At 48.5% G+C, this 23,686-nt stretch overlaps 1 protein-coding gene across 1 annotated transcript in view; it reads right to left on the bottom strand.

Annotated features, from left to right (window-relative positions):
• LOC138447756 (sphingosine 1-phosphate receptor 1-like) overlaps positions 1-22,383 on the bottom strand; it is a 108,996-nt gene extending 86,613 nt beyond the window's left edge. The window contains exon 1 of the mRNA XM_069604077.1: positions 21,828-22,383. The gene's annotated coding sequence lies outside the window, so the exon portion shown is untranslated. The remainder of the gene's footprint in view (positions 1-21,827) is intronic.
• Positions 22,384-23,686: the final 1,303 nt, after the last annotated feature.

Below are 23,686 nucleotides of genomic sequence, written 5' to 3'. Positions count from 1 at the left end.
TGAAGAAACCCGGACCCAAAGGGTTTCCATACTTTAAAGGGCTGTTGTGCCCTTTCTGCAGACTGATCCAGCATTCAGCCCGCCGGAACTACAATTCCCAGCAGGCTTCGCGGGCCCGCGAGCCAATAGGAAGCCGCGCTGGGTGTGGCGCGCGGCGAATGCGCATGCGCAAGCTCCAAGGCACGGGGCTTGTGCTCGAGACGCCGAGGAGAGAGGACGTGAGCCCAGCAGCTCCCCGGAATCTATACGCGAGGGGCCAACGCCCACAGGAACCACGATCCGGCCCCTCGCAGACACAAGATAAGTGCCGCTCATCCCAGGGAGAGTCAGGGATCTTGGGGAAAGCGCAGGGGGCATACCCCGACCCCCTTCCTGAGCCCCTGCGCACCACGCAAAGCTAAGTGGGCGGATTTTCACGGGAAAATTGTGTTGTTAACAGAGCATGTTTTGAGTGCATTAATCTTTGGGGAAAAGCGCCGGAAGGGCGCGTGTGATTAAGAAGCACTAGCTTGGGGAACCCGGTCTGGGGAAAGGCCGCGTTCCGACACCCGGTCTGAGGGAAGACCGTGTTCGGGGCTGACAGTTCCATTGGGGCTAGATTAAGCCACGTGCGGCAGCGCACTCCAAGATTCCTGGATTGTTTGTTTTACGAAGAGTGATTGAGAGAGAGTGTGTGTTCAGCAGAACGAAAGACAATCGCTAATGCTTGTCCTTGTTTTCTTTTAGTTTGAATCCGACTCGGACCTGAATCTCGGACTGCAAGGACGTGGCACAGGACTTGACAGCCTTGCAGGACAGGACTTGAAAGACCAAAGCAAAGCTAAGTGTGCTAGTGCATGTGACTGTGTTCATGAAAATGTACAAGGACTAATGTCAACAATTGTTTGTTGCTATGCTAATTTGAGTATGTTACTGTAAGGCTCAGGGAGCACCTTCATCTCTGTTCAGGGATCAGGTGAGGGTGGCAGCACCTTTACATGTAGAGGTGCTACGGCAGTTCCATCAGCCAGTTTGAGGAAAGTGTGCAGACATCGTTTACCCTAAAATCCCCAGTCCTATCCATAACTCCTTCCCATCCCTCTATCCGGTATTCCTAAACCTCCCTCTACCTATCCAATCATCGAGATCCTAACCCTCCTTCCCCGCTCTGGTTAAAGAGGCCTGTGTAAGCTCTGTCTTGCAGGCACTGAAACCATTGAGGGGGTGGTTGGTACAGCGTCGCTCCTGCGCCTAGGACCTGAGCATCTTCTGACACCACCTTCGATAAGAGCACCGCAAACTTACCACCAATTTAGACGTAATTACATCCAGTGACAAAGACCAATAACTGACATCTCTGTTGTAAATATTGTAAATATGCATAATTTGTAATTGTACCTCACTGTTTCCTTCGCAACTGTATTAACCTATGTACACACTGTAAACTAATGTACAGCACTGTAACTAAGCTGAGAATATACTTGTAATGCCTGCGCCCTCATACCTTTTGGTCCGGTGCGCCATATAAAAGAATAAACAAACAAAGCACCCCCAAAACTACCAAACCAGCTAACACCCATGCTGCTGGGAAGGTACAAACTACCTCTCCATTTTATCTGGAGACAGGGGGGGCTAAAAGTAACCCTCCTGCCAACAAGCAAAATGGAAGGCAGAATGGACGCCCCAATCGCATGGTAGTCAGGCAGGGTCCCAGTACAATGATCCCTCAGACCCTGACACCTATTTAAGCACTATGTACAAGGGTACCAAACCATTCCTGGGATATGTATACACTCACCCGGCCCAAGGGGGGAACCAATGAGGTAAGTACTGCCGCTGGAAACTTCCCTCCAAACTTCCCTCAGGAGAAAAGTATCACTCCACCTCCCAATTTGTATCTTTTACCCAGATATCACCCGAACTAGAATTTCCAAAATAATCCTCCTCTCTCCCCCGTTCCAGGACAATAGATCCCTGAACCTGGGAGAAGGGATATTCAGGATGGAAAATTATGGGGGGAATTTCCAGTACCCGAGCTACTCAGAGAGAATAGATAGTTACCCTTTTTTGTGAGCAGCAGAGGTATGACTTGAGACCTCTGTACCACCCAGACAAGGTCTTGCAACTGGAGCAACAGGTCTGGCAACTGACCGATAATCTGGGGCACATGCTGTGGGATCAGTCCGCCCTCAACCTAACCCCATTTCCCAGAATTCTCCAACACCTAGGGCTGATGCCTCTGGGTGGGGGGGGCGGAAAAGACAGGAGGCAACATTGGAAAAACATAGGTTCCTGAAAAGGGGCACGGGTAGAGGGGAGATGCCAACCCCTAGAGGAAGCTTCCTTTCTCACCAAGACAGAACCCTTAGAAATCTCACAGCCTGAAAGGGTCTCTTCTACCCCCGAAATGTTAGAACTCAAAGAGCAAAGGGTAAGTAGGAGAGGCCAAAGAAGAACTCACTTTGTGGAGGAACTCCCGCTCATCCCCTTTGGAAGAGAAGAATCCCTGGAGGATTCAGGTAAGTAGACCTTCTCTTTTAAAAATGGGGGGATCCCTCCCAAAGACAAATGGGTTCCAAAAGACCCTGAGTGTGACAGGGTAAGTATAGAGACCAACCCAGAACAAGAACGCTTTAACCTCAAAAAGGCATGCCAGACAGAATTGAAATTGAGGGGGTGTCCATTCTCTAAACAGGTTCTGAGAACTGTTGTTAGGTAAAGGTGGACAGCCAAGGAGCCGGAGAAAAGGAGGATTCCCCAATGACTCTCATTGCGAGTTGCAAAGTTATCTTTATAGATTTCCGAACTCCGTCAGAGAAAATTGCACAAGATCACACAGTGTCAGAGTTAAATATTAAGAAAATGACCACTGGCTGTCAAATAATTCACACTTTCTTTGGCCTTTGGAGGAGAAAGAAGGCTGATTTTATGCACTGGTCGAGGTAGAGGGTCAGTGTGAACTATCAGCCCTGGTGGATACTGGATCACAAGCCACCCTCCTGTACAAAAAGTCCTTGGACCAACTAAACTCAGGACGGGGGGGGCTCCAAATTTCCCTCACACCATTACACGAGCTGCAGATATGGAAATAAACATTTGGATGACACTGACTAAAATTTCCAGTGATAGTCGTGACTCCAGAGGGCCCAACTTGTTTACTGGGGAATGATCTCCTGAGGAGGTTACCACCACTGATCGACTGTGTAAACAAAGTCCTTTGGACACAGACTAACAGGCCTATAAATTAAAAATGAGTACCAATTATGTAAGCATGAATAGTACTTGTCATTTAATTTACCAATGTTCTGAGAATATTGAATTCCATTTCAAGAATAACCAAGTCCCAGACATCACTTTCATCTCTGTAGGAGAACAAACTTGTGATGGGAACCCTTCTCCATTCTTGAAAGTCAACCTTCCTCCCAGTTTTAAGTGGCATTCCACACTGGAAGAGGACAGCCTAAAATTTTCCACCAGTCCCAAATCAGAAGAAACGTTGAGTCCCGTGAAACCAGACAAGGGAGAACCCGCTCAAAGTCTGACGTTCATTCAGAAAAGGTTGAACAGTTTTTTTCCCCCATTCAGTTAAATGAGGGGGAGGAGCCGGAGCTCACCAGAGTATGCCCGAATAACGGAAGTGCTTCATCAGCAAAGAATTATTCAAGAAACTACCAAAAGTTCAGACAATATCCACATTTAAATGGATTGACAAATGGGAAGTAGGTCTGGAAACCCCAAATTCCAATCCTCTTCTGCCTAACATTTCCATTGGCAACAAAAGTTTAGAGCATAATTGTTGGGTCGTGAGAGATGTCCCTGCCGCTATTTATTTGGGGAGTGACATTCTCAATCGATTCATAATCAATTTGGACCTAATTAATAATAAAGCCAGGTCCCGACTAGGGGGTAACCCCATTGGCTTTGACAATACTGAAAAAGTATTTTGGTCAGCTCAATGGCTGCCTTATGCGGTTGAAGTTCAGGTTCAAGAAGATGTTACCATCCCAGGACAGGAGCAACAATTTACTATTCCCCTGAAAATTAAGCGAAGGTAGAATCTCAAACATCAGGACACCTATATAAATTTAAATTCCCATCTCCAACAACAAGGTTTGTATTTAAATCAGACACCTTTAGTAGACCTAGAACACAACACCATTTCAATATTGGTGGCTAATAGCAAACCTTGAAGTATCACTTTGGGGGCAGACACCTTTATTGGAATGCCCAACATTATTCTATTGATTTAGGTAATGAAATGATAGGTCCAATCCCAAACGACTGTTTTGACATCAGCAACTGTATTCCTCCTGAAATTATTTTTACTAGGCATGGGGGGAATTTCAAGGTGTGCTCTTCTTGCCCCTACGGGGTGGAAGAGGTGACTTGTGACATCAGGAGTGAGGAGGGAGGAGGTAGTGTTCAGAATCATGGACCACTACCTCGAATCCCATGTCCATGTCAACAGCATCAAAAGAGGTCCCTCCACCTAACTGGAGGATACCGCTGAAGTTGCCAAGCCCAAGGTCTTTCCAGGCTTCAAGCAGATGGTCAAGGAAAGGATCAATCTTGCTGATGCCTGTGAGACCGAGGAGCAAAGATAAAGCTAAAGCAGTTGTTCTTGGAATTCCAAGATATCTTTTCAGTGGACTCATACGACTCTGGACGCACATCCATTCATTCAACCACCATATGCACGGACCCCGGGATGGCTCCGTTATTTGTGAAGCAATACCGGTTACCACTCGCATCCATGGAATCCCTCACAGAGATTATTTCAAATTTAGAATGCCGTGGGATAATTCATCCTATCCACAGTACCTTCAACAACCCGGCACTGAGTATACTCAAACCAAACAGCCAATGGAGACTATGTGCATTACTGAGGGAGTTGAACAAATGGGTCCACATGTCAAGATGGCCCCTTCCCAACATCGATCAGGGACTGGCCCAGATTCAAGGGTCAAAGGTGTACACAGCCATTGACCTGACCAACGGATACTGGACAGTACCTGTGAGTAGGGAAGACCAGTACAAGCATGCCTTTACTTTCAAGGGGCAGCAATATATGTGGACCTGAACACCCTTTGGATACAAAAACTCCGACAAGGTGTTTAAAGTCTTTCTACATACGTCCATGTCCGACTTGGGCGAAAGGGGAAACCTGGCCAATGTAGATGATGTTCTGATAAAGAGTTCAACTTTGGAGGAACATATAGCAGAAATCCGCTACATTCTAACCCAGTTGTAGAAAGCAAGTGCAAAACTGTCCTTTTAGATGGCACAGTGGTGCAAGACCCGAGTGAACTTCTTAGGGCACGAGATCACCCCTGAGGGGCTTAGTCCCCAGGCAAAGAAGGTGGAAGCCTTATTGAAATTAAAAGACCCTACTACTCTGCGAGAATTAAGAAGCCTTCTTGGACCCACTAATTACAGTCAGAAGTTCATTGAAGACTACGCAGAGGTCACTCAACCCTTGGTTAATTTTTAAAAGGCCGTAGTCCAGTGGAGTGGGGTCTAGAACAAGCCGAGGCAGTTAAACAACTGAAACAAAGCCTTTCCCAGGCTCCCTGTTTGCCTTACCCCATGAAGAACAAGGAGTTCTTCTTGGAGACAGGGTTCTCAGATACTTGCCTAACAGCTGTGTTGTATCAAAAGCATGACAAGGTCAACAAAGTAATCTTGTACGCGAGCAAGAGTTTGTCCTCTGTGTCGGAAAAATTCAATGACTGAGAGAAGGCACTCCTGGCAATGGTGTGGGTGTAGAAAAATTACTAATTATTGCCCATTCATCCAGGGGAAGCACATCATTTTCGAGACTTTTCACAGTATCTCCAAAGTGACAGAAGCTGGGCAGGGAATGTTAGTAATTCCAGAATTACTAACTGGATTCTGTCCATGCAAGGCTTTCCTGTGGAGGTCCGATATGGCCAAAACAGGAAGAGTCCCCTAGCGCAGGGGTAGTTGACTTGCATGATTGTGTTCAAGAAAACTGTCTCAAGGATGAAAGTCTAAAGACCAATAACAACATGGAGGCATACTTAGCTTCCCCACACAAGTGCCAGGGGATGCCCACAGTTTATGTGGATGGGTGCTTTTACCATGTTAATAACAACAGGGGAAAAGAACTGGTGGCTGGCTTTGGGAATGTCTGTATGAATCTTACCCGAGAACCCTCTGCTGGTTATAAAATAGCACCCCAAAATAGTCAGGTTGCAGAGTTGAGGGCCATTCATCAAGCCCTCCTCACTGCAGTACATCACCAACTCAATGGACTGGTCATAATCACTGATTCTGATTATGTCAGAAATGGGCTTGTGGAGCACCTAATTAAATGGAAGAATCGTGGCATGCTTTTTGCCAATAATAAACCCCTAAAGCATGCCAAACTGACCAGTCAATTGACGATCTGGTGACCTCCAATGAGATGACCATATATTGGAAGAAGATAAGAGGTAATTCCAAGATAGAGGGGCCAGATAAGACTGGGAATGGCCTGGCTGACCAGCTGGCCAAAACCAGAGCCCTGCAGGGGGATTTCATAGAAACTGAATCCCAGCTGGGTGAAATCCAAATTGCAGCTGTCACCAGGTCACCAACTCGTACTAACGGCAAACTCTCGACAGCACAGTGGAGTAAAGATACCCCAGATGCAGATTTGATCACTGCACAGAAAGAGGACCCGATCAGTGGGAAATGTTATCGACACATTGAAGATCCTGCAAGCTTTCCTCGAACCAAGTCGGATTGTACCGGTAAAGGGGATCTCTGGGTGTTGATGAAGTCTTCCAAGATGTTCCGGATCCAAGATGGTTTGTTGGTAAAGAGAGATTTATCTGGCTGTGACCAGTTAGTGGTACCTACCTCATTCTGAAGCATGATGTTGAACTATGCCCATGACGTGGCCACTGCTGGTAATAGGGGGTTTCACATGACATTAGAAATCTTGCACAAGAGTGCCTACTGGCCACACATGGGCCAGGATCTCGACACTTATCCAAAGGGGTGTGTTGTGTGTACTCGATTTGAACCCAGTTCACTCAAACACAGAGCTCTCCTACAAAAAAGGGGCATGACACTGCCTTGGTCAGATTTTAAAGTCAATTTCATGGGGCCAGTGATTCGGTCCTTTAGCGGAAACAAGTACATCTTGCTTGTGACATGCTTTTTCAAAAAGTCGGTAGAATATCTTCCAGCCTCGAATTGTAAGGCGGAGACAGCTGCTGAACTAATGATCAATCACATCTTCTTTCGTTTCGGCCTCCTGCAAAGGTTTGAGTTAGATCGAGGAAGCCATTTTACCAGTGAGGTGATGGCTACGATGTGGGAGATTCTAGGGGTAAAAAGAAAACTACACATTGCCTACCACCTGGCCTCCAGCGGGGGGGCAGAGAGTTATATATAACAAAACAATTGTGAGTGTCTTAAAGAAGTTTGTGGCAGACTCTGGAACATGTTGGGACATCAGAGTGCCACTTGTCCTGACGGCTATTAGGTCTACACCATCTTCAGCAACAAAGATGTCTCCATTTGAGCTCATGACCGGATGAAAAATGGTGTTACCTCAATATCTGCTCTACAGAATTCAGAAGCAGACACTGATAAATGCATCCACTATTCATGAGTACATTGAAAATTTAAGGTAATTTCAGCTCGCTTTTGCTTATGCTCAGCGCAATTTGGAAAAGTCGGCTGAAGGAATAAAGACCTATTGTGACCTAAAGACTACAAAGAAAGAATATGAAGTAGGGGGCAACGGTACCTGTACAATTTTCAAAGGAATCAGCCAAGGAGCGGAAATTACTTCCATCTTGGTTTGGTGCCTTTGAAGTTGTAGATATAATATCACCTGTTGCCTACAAGATGCGCATCTCATAAGGAGGACAGACAGAAGACAAATGGGTCCACATCAATCAGTTGAAAAGCTGATGGAGGAGCCAAATGAAAGTCGAGCAAAGAAACCATCTAAGGAGGGAAAACCCGGATGCAGAATTATATCAGATGAGTATTCTTTGGAAATGTAAAAAAAAAGTGCTACATTTCTCAAATATTGTGTATAGTTTTATGTACGTTTTTCCTCTTTCGAAGGGAAGTCTTAAAATTGATGTCTATTTATATTTAAATATTTTCTCTTGAATGCCATGTCCATCTTCCGGGGAAAATGTGGTGTGTAAAAAGTACTGAAACTGTTTTTCTTTCTATTGTTAGATATCTAACTTCCTTAACTTCCAGCCTGGATCCAAGAGGGGAGTCCAGGGAGGACCCTAGGGACCCTGGAAGGAAAGAATAAAGGAAGTGCCCTGCTACACCCCACAACCTAAAGAGGGAAGGGAAGGGTGGAGTGCCCAGTCCCCGATGAAGGAAGAAAGGGGGTGCTGTGCTGTACACTCCAAAACAAAGACATTAGGGGAGACTGGAGTGCCGACTCCCTAATGAAGGAAATTGAGCAGGACAGGTTCCAATAGAAAATAATATATAAGAAGAAGAATAGGGGGCTTCAGATAAAACCCCACTCTGCCCTGCTCTTCCCCACCAAAGCATCATGGAAGAACAAGGGGGCATGTCGGGTGTAATCAAAGGCCCAAAACCAATGGAACTGAAGGACCCACTGGGAAACTGACCTGCCAGCATGGAGAAACCTGCACGCTGAAAAATGTGGCTTATTTAGGTAGGCCATGCAGGTGTCTTTCTGCAGGGGAAATCCAGAGAAGACTAAAACAAAAATGTTATCCGAGAGCAGATCACAAAATCATATCACATTGCGGTCTGAGAAATAAATGCACCAATTATTTCACTGAAACTGTCACCCATCAAAAGGGGGTGCATGTAAGAATTCAGACCCACTTTTCAGCAGAAAAAACGAACAACAGGTAATTAAAAGTGTATTTTATTAATGGCTAAAAAAAACAGCTCTGCACTTTCAGCGCAAAAGCAAAGGTGAACCCTAATCAGTAAAAAAAAGCTGAGGTTAGAAATTGCAATATATGAGTTCCTTTCAGCCAAGGACAAATGGTGGGACTCTGGGCAAACTTCACAAAGGACTCCCCCCACCCACTGAAAGCCTGGTTTGTGCATCCCAACTGTTTACAGCTGCAATAAAATGTGGCCTGCCTGAAAGGTGTTGAAAGGCTTGGTTCTGTGCATGACAGTAGGCCTTGGCTGGTGCATGACTGGAATGTAGAGAGGAGGTGTGAACACAGGAACTACAATTCAGCCAAACTGAATCTTTATAAGAAATAGAAGCCTTTCAGATTTTGATGGTGGTCCCCTTTAGATAGGAGGACAGGCCTTGTGACATCACAGGGCCGGCCCAGCTCATTATCTGCAGTGGGAGATCTCTGTGTAGCAAATACATACCCCATTTATGTTCTACAGCCACCAACTTCAAACAACCAACTTCAAACAACAAAGAGACTAATAAAACTCTGGTCACTGGCTGGCCGAAAGAGACAAATGGTTGAAGGAAGCAGAGCTCCTATTTGCATTAACATAAAGATTTACAATTAATTTAAAATGACTGTTAATTATAACTTAGGCCTTTTTCCCCAGCAACCACAAGTCGTACAGCATTGATTTATGTGCCATTTCTTAGATAATTTCCAGACAATTTTGTTGAAAATAAATCATCCACCTGCGACTTAGTGAAATGTAATGACGAGCTAAAATGCATTTCTGGGTGATCTGAAAACGTCCTGAATTTAGGAGTTGTCGAACTGGTGCAATGTATAATGAGTAATGTGGGGAGTAAATAGCGGTTCATAATTGTTATGCATTTTGTGTAAACGGCAGAAAATTGCCACACGCCGTGCAACATGATGCAGAAATGGCTGTCATTTTATTCAATTCCCCATCAGTAGCTGAAACGGAATATATGTATATCATGGCAGTTACTAGTAAAATTATGAAGCTCTACTTCAAAACAAAATGTTGCCCAAAAGCGGACATAGGAACAAAAGGGGATTCAAAGTGAAGTGGCCATATGTCTGTTCCAGACTCTTAAACCAATCCTTGGAAAGGGGCTGGATTTGGGAGGAGAGAAAGGGGTAACTGTTAAATCCTTGGTGCGAGAACTCTTGCAGGGACCTCCCCAATAGTGTAAACTTGATGGTGTCTTCACTGCTATTTATAGTGGATGCACTATGAGGAAAAGGAGAGCTTCTAAAATTACCATTGTGAAAGGAGCTGATAAAACGTACCATCTGACAGCCACAAGGAAACACCAAAAGGAGATTTTGCAAAGATTGCCTCTTGGTGGAGCTGTCGATTGCTGAGGAGGCCTAAAAGCTGCCTGGGTCCTCTGGTGGAGAGCTGGAGGCCACCCTTGAGAGTGGAGTGACCAGACCCCTGTCTTGTCTTTCCAAAGGTCCAGAAATGCAGTTGGCTTTCCTGGTCTTTAAACTGAGGTTTTCAATGTGAGTAGAATTGAGCCCTTTGTAACCAAAAGGTGGGGGAATCTGCTGGCCTTAAATCCTTTCCATTTATAGTGGGTGGTGGGGGAGCATTGTGTAGAGCCTCAGCCTATTTAATTAAACATATTAATTTAATTAATTCCCTTTAGCAGAACGCTACAGGGTGATTTTGTTCAGATTCAAAATTAACAAAGCTCATTCCCGGTGTGCGCTGAAAACTATAGACTGTAATGTAATTGGGTAATCCTATTTTGCATGTTGACCCTGACTTCTCTTAGAAATAGGGGTGCCTTTATTCCTAAACCAAAACTAAAAAGAAAATCCTCCCCATTTTACCGCCGAACTTCCACAACACCATCCTTTAATTGGACGTGGGTCTGAAACCTCAAATTCTCAAATCAAAGCCAATTTTTACTGTCCAGTTTCCCCAAAACAGACCTTTAATTGGAGGGAGTCTGAAATTCAAAATTCTTCAATCATGCCAATTTTTCTGTCTGGATTCCCCCACGAATACCAAAGTTGGCATCTTATGGCCAAGTACTACCATTTTGGTAGTGCTGCGAATTTCCTAGCCCATGCCTACACAGAAGCCAAAACTGTTGTATGTTTTGTTCTTCCCCCATCCTGTTGCATCACCTTTCCCCATCACCCACCCTGTCTTCATACCTCATAGCCTCCCCTCTCCCTTGTCCCTCTCATAAAGCTGCCATCTCCCTTCTATTTTCTTTCATCCCTTGTGTCGCCTCCCCACTTTTCTCAGCTTCCCTCTATTTGAGAACCACACCCCACCCTGCCATTTGTTATTGTAACCTAGGGGTCTGGTAGATGGAAGGTTGGGGTGTCTTGCTCCCTGGAATTTCACACTCTCTTGCAACTGCATTCCTGAAGGCTCCATGGCCCTGTCCTCCTCGCCCCACCCCTGCCAGCCCTACTGTGGGGATATGATCACCCATGCAGCACAGATGGGCCACCCAACAGGCCATGCACATCACCCACTGCACATTCCTTCAACATAAACGTACACGCTACCACCCCAACAGAAACCTCAGGTCTGGCTTGGCACTCCTTCTTGTGATTCTCCCCTTCAACTCCACTAGAAAAGGGGGATCCTGCTTCTCCACCCACACTCTGGAACTCCCTCCCACTTAGCATCCGCCGTGTAGAGGACCAGCATTCCCTGCGCAAGGCCCTCAAGACCTGACTCTTTCCTTCTGCAACCCGGCCAAACTCTCTCTCACTTCATGCGTACCCACATGGCACCTAGGCCGTGGCACTATTTGTCTCCTCAGTATCTCTCCAGAGCAAGGTAAGGATAATCCACAGCAGACCAAATGACATAGTTCTGGGCCACATCAATGAAAGCAAAAACCAACTGGGGGTCAATGGTACGTTTCGCACACCACGTTGGTGGTCTCCAGCCGCAGGCATCCTTCACTATACACCATCCCTAAAACACAACATATAACACCTCTGCCATCCGAATGCAGCTAGGTTCCACAACAAATATTCGCTCTAGCTGGACGCATAATGAGTTTCTTGCACCCACGCGCTCTCCTGACCATCTCTCAGCACCCACCCACATGCCTGATTGACATGGGTAGGTAACTGGGGCCGGGCCCTCCTGCACAACTTCATTTTGGCCAAATGCACACACGCATTCACTTTTTCTGACATTTTTCCAATACCCTGTACTTCGGTCCTCCAAGGGCGTTTACCCACAGCGCTTTGAGGCCACACCAATGGGATAAAGGTGCTTTACAAATGACAGACTACTCCATATATAATAGTGATCCCTAGGGAGTGTGGGTGGGTATGTCAGTGTCTGAATGAGTGAAATGCCTGGTATTTCATCACTCTAACACGCACAGCCCTCCCTGCTTTCTACATTTCACGTGCCCCCTCTGGCGTTGAGTCCCTTTCTGCCACGAGGGCTAAATGTGCTTTATGAATGAGTCCCTGAGGGGAACAGATACATATGTACCCAGGTGGCTCAGGTGTGGGTGTACAGATTTTGTGGACTACAAATCCAATAATTCCTACCTAGCATAGTCAAAGGCGAGGGATCATGGGAGTGTTAGTCCAAAACGAATCCTATACGGGTTCTGAACCCAATTCTTTGGGCCCCTCTTACACTGAACCAAGCACCCCCCCTTGTTAGACTTACACTGGACTGGAAGAGGACATCGGGAGACTATTTAAAATGGAGCGAGTGATAGACAATTGGAGGAGAGACTATTTTATTTATTTTTAAAGTGCTCACACAGCCCGCGGGCATCGAGGTGCTGTTACAAGAATTGTTTGTTTTTTAGTTGCATAATTGTATTTTTTTCTGTCTTAGTTGCGTATTTACAACGCGCTTAAATACCCAGCGGTTTCTAAGCGCAGACCGGGGGATCGAACCTGTGTTGCTTCGTGTCGTCTATCTTCCAAGGCGAGCACTTTGCCGCTTAGCTATCCTCCCGGGACGAATATGCCACCTGTCCTCTCTCCCAATGCAGGCAGTGGGACATGAGCCACAGCGCCCCTGGCAGCGGGGGTCTCTTGCCATTCTACCCACAGTGGACTAGCAGTGAGCCCTTAATTAGAAACAGCCCTGTTAGAACCTGCAGTGCCAACTTGCTCAAGAAGGTCTCTGGCAAACACACCAGTATGCAACGATTTGCTGACTCCTTTGCTAAAGGTGTGAGAGCCACTCTGGCCAAGCAACCTGTGTTCTCGGGTGGTGGTCACTCAAGCGGTCAGCAACCAGGTGTTAGCGCACTGAGGGGAAATAGCCGTTTGCATATCAGTCTGGTTCTGTCCACAAGGGCAATCCAGCACTGACCAGCCATGCTCAATTTTCCTCCCGCAGCACCCCCAGGCATGTGTCTGCTATGTTGGCAGCGTGCTGAGCCATCGGCTGGCTTGATGTATTGTTTGCTAGTTGCAATGTAGACAGAAAGTGGTGGGAAGTGACCCTTTCCTTGTTCCTATGGAGATCATTGAAGTTGATGCCCTCCACATCAGCACACTGCATGCCCTGTCACACGAGTACTGGTGTCTTGTCTGTGGATTTATCTGCAGGGGGACACTCAGCCCACCTGTGCAATTGCAGTGCTACACCTACCACCCCACCACCGAAGCGGGAACCCCAATTCCCCCCCCCCCACTCACCTTGCGGTCCTATGCTGCACCGGTCTTCCAGCACCCTGATTCTGGTCCCCCACCCAGGCATGTGCCCTTCCGCTCCCCCTCCGAGGCCGGTCATGGACCATCGCAGCATCACCATCAGCAACATGGGAAAGACTTGTGCCGCAAGTTGGTAGCGTTTAATACCCGTGCAGCTCGTGGCAGCGCCAGTGGTGTGTCCATGGAGTGGCCTCGGGTGGCACCTGCTACCCCTGGAATCTGATTGGCCGCCTCAGGTGGCACCCCATTATCCTAAACTATGATCATTATGTGTGTGTGTATGCGCTCGTACTTCATGCCACCCCTGCATAAGTCAGCGCCCCACCTGGGCCAGCCCAGTGAATAGTCTGGACACACCATTGGTCAGCGCGGGGAAGATATGTCACCAGCATGCAAGCATGTTGTTTTAGACCAGGGCCTGCAACTTCTGAGATGTTCTGGAGGGCCACGGCTCCTGAGACCCCTCACCATCGACTATGCTTGCTAGCACTGACGGGAGTTGCAGTCTAAAACATTTGGAGTGCCAGAGGTTGCAGACCCCAGTTTCCATGAAAGATAATCGTCTTGCACCATGCCTGACCTCAGTTCTCCTCCTCTGCTTTGTCTCTGCGTCCCACTGGAGGGGCTTCCCCCACACTCCCAACATGTGTCAGCCCAGACTTCGGAATCACATGAAAGGCCACCGCGTGCACAGCTCTGCTCTAACGCTTTGGGTCTTCTTCATCTCTTAGCCTCACAGAATTTTCCAGATTCGAGGATCCCCGGGAGCAGGCGCGAGTAACGCAGGGGAGTCGGGATGCTTTCTTGTACCTCTCGTGAAGGGACCATCTGGGAAGTGACATCATAGTATGGCACAACGCCAAAGCAGAAGCCTTTGTTAAACAAGCATTGGCTATGCCAACAGTTTGGCCTTTTTTGTTGTCATGACAACAGCATTTTCCAGGCACTGCCATATTGATATTCACTGACCATCGATGGTAGCAGCTGCAAAATGGCACGAGTGCTGGGGCATCAAATCGGAGTGCCTGGCAAATGCCTAATACTTATACACAAGCCAAAACTGTTGGATTTACCAATGCTGTTTTGTTAACAGGATTCAGTGAAGGACACACAAAGTGCTTATAAATTGAGTTGAATGAAGGCAGACCTGGTTAAGGCATTTTTATTACAACAGGAGCGCATGTGCAGCACCAAGTAGTCATCAACTCTCAGAAGACTGCTTTGAAAAAACACTGGCAGGCACTTTGAGTGCCAAGTTTGATGGTAAGGCTTGATAAAGTTGACTCCAAGAGATCCCAGCAGGATGTCTTTTGGGCGGGGAGGGGCAGGATGTGGTGGGAATTGCCATAGGGATTAGCATGGCTATGGACAGTCAATGGGTATGTAAATAAACAAACAACACCTACAAGCCCTGTATCCCTCATGTTCCATTTCTCCCCATCTGTACTATAATGCAATAGTTTTGGCTTATGGTTGGCACTTTAGGTCCACCTTACAGCTAATACTAATTATTCTTGTGGATTGGCGGTGATGGATGAAGAGAATTGCTATTTTTCTTTTCACCAGATCTACACTTTAAAGCGTCTATCCGATGAAGGGTGTGGCATTAGCCCACTGGACATTATAGGCTCCATATTAATGATGTGTTCATTTGCCCCTGAATGAGATCCCGCCTCCCAGGAAAGGCCCAGCGCAAGCTCGCAGGCGGCTCCCCTAAAGCTCCTAGAAACACTTGCGTACAGGCGCGTTATAAATGCCCCATCATGTCATATCACCTGTGCGCCCACCCACCTACAGCCGGGAGTGCTTAGTCATACATACATCAAGCCGGCTGCAGTGCAGGTGAGACTCAAAGGCCCGCACCGAATGGTAACCCACCACCTGTCTGCCATGTTAGTGGGCAACTTCGCCAGGGCGCAAACCAGACAACCCTCAGTGCCAGTGGAAGACTGTGCGCTTCAATACATGCCATCACATGATTTGATGTCATCATAACATGAAATGACATGACATTCCCGTGACTGCTCTTCCTGCTTCATGGCCTCCCCAAAAAGGCGCCTTTCCATGTTCATCTTCAGATCATATCTGCCTTAGTTGAGCCATTCTTTGCCACTTTGATGCATGAAAAAAAGTGTTGTGGTATGTTCAGTTTTAAAGAGAGAAAAAAACAATTAAAGTATTGATCCCTTTTATTCGGCTAACTCAAAATATTATGCTGCGATAGAAGACACATTAGCTTTCGAAGTCTCGGAGACGTTCGTCATCAGACGGTAACAGGCAGAAGTGAGAGGAGAGACCCGCTGTGATAGAAACAGCGCGTAATGGATGCAGCCAGGCTCCTCTCCACCCACAGCTGAAATCCGTCCGGGTTTTCGCAATTACTCTGCAGGAGAGGATTTTATAAAGAAGGACTCGCCGTTGGCATGATGCGGGATTATACCATTCTGCCAGTCAACAAGTGCCACCCTAGAGTCAAGGAGGGGCCACTCGTGGTGGGGGCTGACCCCCCAACTCAGGGTGTTGAAGTGGCGCTGGTATTGTAGTAAGTGGGAGACTACTTACCTTTCCCAACGATAATGTGGGCAAAATATTTATGGCGCCGCTGCATTGAGGTGTAATGCCCTCCTCCCAATAAACATAATAATGGGTAAGAGTGGCACTTTAGAAGGTGGGGTCCACAGAGGGTGGCAGTGTAAAGCCAGTGAGTGACTCGCCCTCAAAACAGAAAGGAGAAACTCAGCGACCGTATTCTGTAACCGAAAGACAAGGGGGACGGACGCCAGCTTCACCCACCCCTCCCCCGCCCCTCTTTAAGCACTAACCGAGTGGCAGGGTGCCCAGTGGGCAGGCGAGTGAGGAGAACTGCCTCCGTCACTTCTGCTAATTGGACAGCCGGGGGTGGGGGGCAAAACCCTCCACCACACCTCGAAACGGGGGACGCGCTATTTGACTATCAGTGGGCGCCTGGCAGAAGTCCCCACCCGCAACGTCTCTGGGATGTTTGGGGGCTTTGCTGGGTTACGAGGCGCGCAGTAGGACAGGGCTGCCCGGCCCGTGGGAAAGAGGGGAGAGGGGGGAGGGGCCGCTAGGTTCCCAGCTCAAACAGCCCTTCTATAGACTTGAATGTCAAGGCGACCGGGCCTTGCCAGGGGGAAGGAGGGCGCGAACAAAAGCGGGGAGTATTCACCCCTCACCCACTCTCCGAGCCCGTACTCCCCGCCTAGTATGAGCTGCTGCCAGAGGGGCGCAGGAGAGACCGCAGGGGTCACCGCCAGCCAGGCCATCACGTCCACCAGATGGCCACCGTGCTGTATGTCATCATGGAAACGCCATCACCCCTAAAAGCATGTGCCTTCTCCATCGTTCTACATTTCTGCCTCTTGTATATTACATAGGCTGAGTAGTGTGGGCCCCCCCTTCGCTCTTGTTCCTTGTACCCCGACTCTGGAATAATATGACAAGCAGACTTGGGTGTGGAAAACGTATAGGCCGTAGGCTTATTTATTTTCTACCGAAAATAACACCAAAACATAACATAACAGAATACATCACACCAGATGCTTTTGGGCACATCGTGTCCAGGGTTGGAGGAAATGCCCAGCCTTCTTCTCAGCAAGTCTTTGTTACCCTTGGGCATCCGACCCCGGACACGTGCCGCTGCCTACGATTATCTTCTACCGTGTACCGAAGAAAGTACTCGCCGTTCCGGTTCCTCCTTCTTCCTCCTTTCCTTCCTTTTTGCAGGGTGGGTTGGGTGGCAAAATGTTTCCTTCTCCCCCTTTTCCAGGCCCTAGGAGCTTACCCGAATGAGGTGAGCTCCTTCCTGGTTTGTCCTTCTCTTGGTTTCTGTGGGGTTACTTATACTCCCCTGCTCCTTTGTTGTCCCTTTGGGGGCCGGGCTTCCCCTGGCCCCCCGTTGCTTTTCTTTCGCACCTTTCCCTGTTGTGTTTCTTGTTTCCTGGCAGCACCATGGGTGGGGGCGCCGCCTGACTGCCCCTCCCCTTGCTTTTCGCGCCGTTTCGTCCCCCACCCTGCGCCTAACCCCCCAGGCCCTCCATTGTGCCGTACTTTGTACGGTACAGGGCCTGGGGCATAGGCTGAGTAGTGTGGGCCCCCCCTTCGCTCTTGTTCCTTGTACCCCGACTCTGGAATAATATGACAAGCAGACTTGGGTGTGGAAAACGTATAGGCCGTAGGCTTATTTATTTTCTACCGAAAATAACACCAAAACATAACATAACAGAATACATCACACCAGATGCTTTTGGGCACATCGTGTCCAGGGTTGGAGGAAATGCCCAGCCTTCTTCTCAGCAAGTCTTTGTTACCCTTGGGCATCCGACCCCGGACACGTGCCGCTGCCTACGATTATCTTCTACCGTGTACCGAAGAAAGTACTCGCCGTTCCGGTTCCTCCTTCTTCCTCCTTTCCTTCCTTTTTGCAGGGTGGGTTGGGTGGCAAAATGTTTCCTTCTCCCCCTTTTCCAGGCCCTAGGAGCTTACCCGAATGAGGTGAGCTCCTTCCTGGTTTGTCCTTCTCTTGGTTTCTGTGGGGTTACTTATACTCCCCTGCTCCTTTGTTGTCCCTTTGGGGGCCGGGCTTCCCCTGGCCCCCCGTTGCTTTTCTTTCGCACCTTTCCCTGTTGTGTTTCTTGTTTCCTGGCAGCACCATGGGTGGGGGCGCCGCCTGACTGCCCCTCCCCTTGCTTTTCGCGCCGTTTCGTCCCCCACCCTGCGCCTAACCCCCCAGGCCCTCCATTGTGCCGTACTTTGTACGGTACAGGGCCTGGGGCATAGGCTGAGTAGTGTGGGCCCCCCCTTCGCTCTTGTTCCTTGTACCCCGACTCTGGAATAATATGACAAGCAGACTTGGGTGTGGAAAACGTATAGGCCGTAGGCTTATTTATTTTATACCGAAAATAACACCAAAACATAACATAACAGAATACATCACACCAGATGCTTTTGGGCACATCGTGTCCAGGGTTGGAGGAAATGCCCAGCCTTCTTCTCAGCAAGTCTTTGTTACCCTTGGGCATCCGACCCCGGACACGTGCCGCCACACCTGAATGGATGTTGCCTCAGCCGCTCAGGTCCCCCCAAAAGCGCCCCTATCTGCCCTGAGAATGTTGCTATAACAAAAACACCCCTTCCCTTAGTAGACAGGTGCGCCCCAGGTTCTCCATGCTATTATTTCTGACATGAAGCTTTCCGTTTTTCCCCCCATTGCGTGCCATGCTACGCAGTATACCTGCTCCTGCTGCCTCTATGGTAGTGGTCCTTCTCTCCGGTGCAGTTCAGGTATATTGCTCTCACCTCTACCCGACTGGTATACTAACCTCGCTTTTTGCCTGGCTCTCCCCATCTATCGTGTGACGATGGTCCATTAGTTCCCCTGCCCTGAAAGCCCCATGGTATGCCCGGCCCAGCTTTTCTTTCTCCCTTTGGCCAATGCCTCTTCCCAACATTCACCCCTTTTTGCCGAAAATACACCTACCTCCTGCGCTCCTATTTCCACCACTGCATTTATTACCTGCTTCTCGTACTGCTTACCTGTTTTGTACATTAGGGCGTTCGTTGCTTGCTTGTTTATGACCCGCCCTGTATCCTTTTTCCCTTTTGAGTTAACCTTTGTAGTCAACCGTACTTTCCTTTCCAGTTTTTTAATGGACTTTTCTTTTTCCTTTTGGCCAATGCCTCTTCCAAACCTTCACACCCTTTTTGTGGCGCAATTTATCATTAGTTTTTTTTTTTTTTTTTTTTTTTTTCCTCCCATTGCACTCCCCTGCGGTCTTCCTTTTCCTTTTTGCGTTAACCTTGTAGTTAACCGTTCTTATCATTCCAGAGCTTTTCGTGGACATTTCCACTTTTCCTTTTCCCTTTGGCCAATGCCCTTACCAAGCATTCACACCTTTTCTCAGCTGAAAAATTATTTATTTATTTATTTATTTTTTTAATGAATTTTTTTTTTTTTTTTTTTTAATACTTTTTGAGTTAACCTTATAGTCAACCGTTCTTCCCTTTCCAGAGTTTTTGATGGGACCCATGCCTTCTTTGGCATGGGCGTTTTCTCCTTTCTGGCGCCCGCCTTGGATCCCTGCATCTCTCGCCACTGAAAAATGCGCCAAAGTGACAGCTACACTTTTAATACCACTGGGCATGATGCACCCCCTATCCTCGACCCGTGCACCACTGCCATGTTATCCGACTGCACCACTATTTCTTTTTTATTCAGCTCCTCCCCCGCTGCACATAATGCTACCCAGCTAGGAAACAATTCCCGCCTGCGTGTTATTCCTATCTCATGCAGCCTCCTGCCCTGCTTTTGGTAATTTCTCTGTGCACCACTCTCACCCTAGTGTTGCGCCGACGCCAAGTTCCCTTGCCGCACCCGTGAGCAACACTCTTTTCCCCTTGGTACCTCCTCGTATCCTACCTATGTGGAGCCCCATCCTGGCCCCCTTGTCCTTGGCTCAATGCTTCTTTAGGAAACCACTTTCCCTTGTTCTATGACCCTTCCCGCCGTATTTAGTTTTTCAGCTAATGCTTGCAGTTCTGTCACGGTGGCCTTGTTCCTCCCTTTTAGCTGACTGCCCCTTGCCGGACTGAACCTCCCCTCTATCCATATGCCATGAGCTGGCATGCCCCATATGTAGACATTTGCCCCTGAAATATTCCTCCTCCCCTTGCATACCTAGCCATTTCTGTGATTCCTTTTTCCTGCTCAACTCTTCTTTTAATACGTTTAAATATGTCAGGTTAAAAAAAATCCCATCCCATATCCGGACAGCAAACCATTTCTCATCTAAACTCGTGGTCCTCTTCATTCCATGCATCCCCCCCGCATGCCTTGTATACTTTTAAGGCCTTTTCTGACATGCTACCAATGCTATCCCGTCCTCAGGGAATTTCTGTAACATAATGGTGGGCATTTGTCTGGAAGGCAGTCATCCAGCTGTCGAAGCTCTTTACTACTATTGCCCTCCTCAGTGCGCCTTTCTCGTCCTCTTTTATATCTTCTATTGACCCATTCATCACTCTTCTTAGCAGAGAATAAATGTCAACCACCTCTTTTCTCCATATTTTTCCCCCTTTACCATGTCATTTATATACCATCCCCTTGCCTTCGTGGACCTGCCCTGTGGGTCATTGTTGGTCTGCCGTATTTAGTCATGAGGGTCCCCTTTCTTTGTCTGCTTTAACTGCAGCTGCTACCACTGTTGGTGCCCCCCCTCTGTGGAGGGTTCGCTGCCATTGGTACTACTGTTGCTCCCAAAGGTCCTATTGGCTGTGGATTGGTACCTTGCGGTACCCCTCCTGAGTTTGGCACTATTGGTGCCCCTTGAAGTGTTGGGGCCGGAGTCCCTCTGAGTTCCGACCCTGCCTCCCCCTCCTTGTTCACGACACCTTTCCATTCATCCCATGCCTTCCAATGATCCCCTTCCTCATTATCGCTTCTCTCTGTTTCGGATGATGAAACCCCTTGCCCACTAACTCTTTGTTCTCTAAGGTGGATTTCAGATTATTTGGGGTGTTCTGAGACCCTTGTTATTCCATTTGTAATCACTTCTTTACTTGTTTTGCCAGTATTGCTTTCTATGATATCCTCCCGCAATTTGTTCCCTGGTGTCCCATTTCTCCTTTAAAACCTTAAGCATGTTTATGTCCTCTATTGATGCATTCTAGCAGGGAAAGTCTGATGCTCTACCGACTGAGCTATCCAGGCCCTTCAAAAAATATCTATGAACTCTTTTCTCCCTATTTTCACCTTTACCTTCTACTTAATGTGCCATGCCTGTGCCTTCGTGGACCGGCCTTGGGTGTCCTTACCAACCGTGGGCCTACCATACTGGGTCACCCTCCTTTCCTGCTGTGCCAGTGAGTGGCCCTGCTGGGACTACGACTGTCCCTTGTTTTGTTACATGGGTGAACCCTGCGGGGGTCACCGGTAAGATGGGGTTCACCCCCTGGGGAATAAACCCTGACGGAATCCCTTGTGCCACCCCCTGTGGTATGGGGACCCCGTTGTCTGCTGTGCACTTTCTACCTTTGCCCTTTTCTGTTTCTCTTTACTCATTACCTCCTTCCATTTCACCCATGCCTGCAAGTGGCCCCTCTCTTCATCTTCACTACTCTCTGTTTCAGATGTTACCACCCTTTGCTTCTTCTCCTTCCCTCCATGGGCTCTGGGCGACTTACCCTGAACCGTGATGCATGTTTTCAACATTTTCACAATTTTGTCCCCAATATTATTAACAATCTTTACAGTACCTTTTTTGTTTCCTTTCTTTTGCTTTTTCCTAAGCACCTCCGGCTGCTCCTGCGATCCCCTTGTCGCCTCTCACGCCATTTTCCGGCCTTGTGGTATCGCAGCCTCCTCGTCGCTGCCGCTGGAATCCTCTAGCAGCCAAGGCGACCTTGCCCTTGCCCTTTCTCCGTCTTCATCACATCCAGCACCCATTGTGCTCCATACTCTTTTTCTGCTCCCTTGGCCCATGAACACTTGCGCTCTTCTCGCCCTTTCTTCTGCCATTTCGTGAACATTTTTCTTTTGCTTTTTCCTAAGCACCTCCGGCTGGTCCTGCAATCTCCTTGTCGCCTCTCACGCCCTTTTCCGGCCTTGTGGTATCGCAGCCTCGTCGTCGCTGCCGCTGTAATCCTCTAGCAGCAAAGGCGACATTGCCCTTGCCCTTTCCTCCGTCTTCATCACATCCAGCACCCCTTGTGCTCCATACTCATTTTCTGCTTCCTTGGCTCATGAACTGAATGTCTTTTATTGTTGGTTTTTCGTGCCTCTCCTTTGAACTATTGTGTGGGCTTTGTGCTGCTTCGTTTTGGTCCACAATGCATTAATTGTGTGCTGTCCCTTTAAAGATTTTCGGCACGTCCCCGCTCCTTCCGACCACGTGTGTCCGTCCGTAGCCACGTCCCTTGAAAAGCAAGTGGCAGAATTTGCTTAATTTTCCAGTCCGTTTCTCGCCAGTCGTTTTTTGGTCCGCTTCGACTCTGCTGCCAGTAAAGCTCCTCTTTCCGCCCATTGCGGCTCCTCTTTGTGAAAAAATGTGAGACTTAATTGGCCCCCGCGTGATTTGAACGCTCAACCTTCTGATCTGAAGTCAGTGGTGCCACTGTTGTGCCACGGTGTCCTTGTGTCTGCTTTCCCCCTTTCCGAATTACTTCTTTCGTTTTAACCGATAGTTAAAAGCATGCCCAGGAGGTTCCGGACATTGGATTAGAACTCAGGTTCCCAGCGTTCCAAGACCAAGCACTTACCAGTTGAGCCACTGTTGCTGTGCTGGTTGCCAGGCAACGCCTCCCGGGCAAAAGTTGCAGACCTCCTTCGATTGTGTGGGCGGTGCGGCCCCTCCTTCCTGGCTGCTCACTGTGGCCGTGTGTTGTCTCCGCCTCCCTGCTCTGCTTCCGCGGTCCTCCAGCTGCCTCTCCCCGCGATGCTCCGTCTCCCTGCTGCTGGACGGTGTCGCGCTCCTCACGCCGTTCCCTCCGATCGCTGGCGACGGTCTGGTTCGTCAGCTGCTTTCCTTTCCCGATGTTTTTCTTCCCTCGAAGTTGGTCCGGACGGTGCCTTCAACCGCGGCGACTCCCTTCTCTGGTCCTTAGCACAATGAGCTCCTTCCGCTTACCCGCAGAGGTGAGCGGCCGCTTCTATTCCTTTCCTGGATGACTCCTTTCTGCTTACCCGCAGAGGTGAGCAGCCGTGAGGAAAACTGCACGATCCTTGGACCCACTCCTCCACTGGGATTCTCTGCTCACGCCGCTCTGTCTGCAGTGGGGGAGAACCAAAAGACACGAAAAGCCCGCAGAGGCAAAACGTCAAAATGTTTCCTTCTCCCCCTTTTCCAGGCCCTAGGAGCTTACCCGAATGAGGTGAGCTCCTTCCTGGTTTGTCCTTCTCTTGGTTTCTGTGGGGTTACTTATACTCCCTTGCTCCTTTGTTGTCCCTTTGGGGGCCGGGCTTCCCCTGGCCCCCCGTTGCTTTTCTTTCGCACCTTTCCCTGTTGTGTTTCTTGTTTCCTGGCAGCACCATGGGTGGGGGCGCCGCCTGGCTGCCCCTCCCCTTGCTTTTCGCGCCGTTTCGTCCCCCACCCTGCGCCTAACCCCCCAGGCCCTCC

This window comes from Ambystoma mexicanum, chromosome 3q (assembly GCF_040938575.1).
Source record: "Ambystoma mexicanum isolate Mex_15411 chromosome 3q, UKY_AmexF1_1, whole genome shotgun sequence".
Classification (NCBI taxonomy): Eukaryota; Metazoa; Chordata; class Amphibia; order Caudata; family Ambystomatidae; genus Ambystoma; species Ambystoma mexicanum.
The sequence above is the reverse complement of the archived record's forward strand: the minus strand, read 5'-3'. Positions and strand labels throughout refer to the sequence as shown.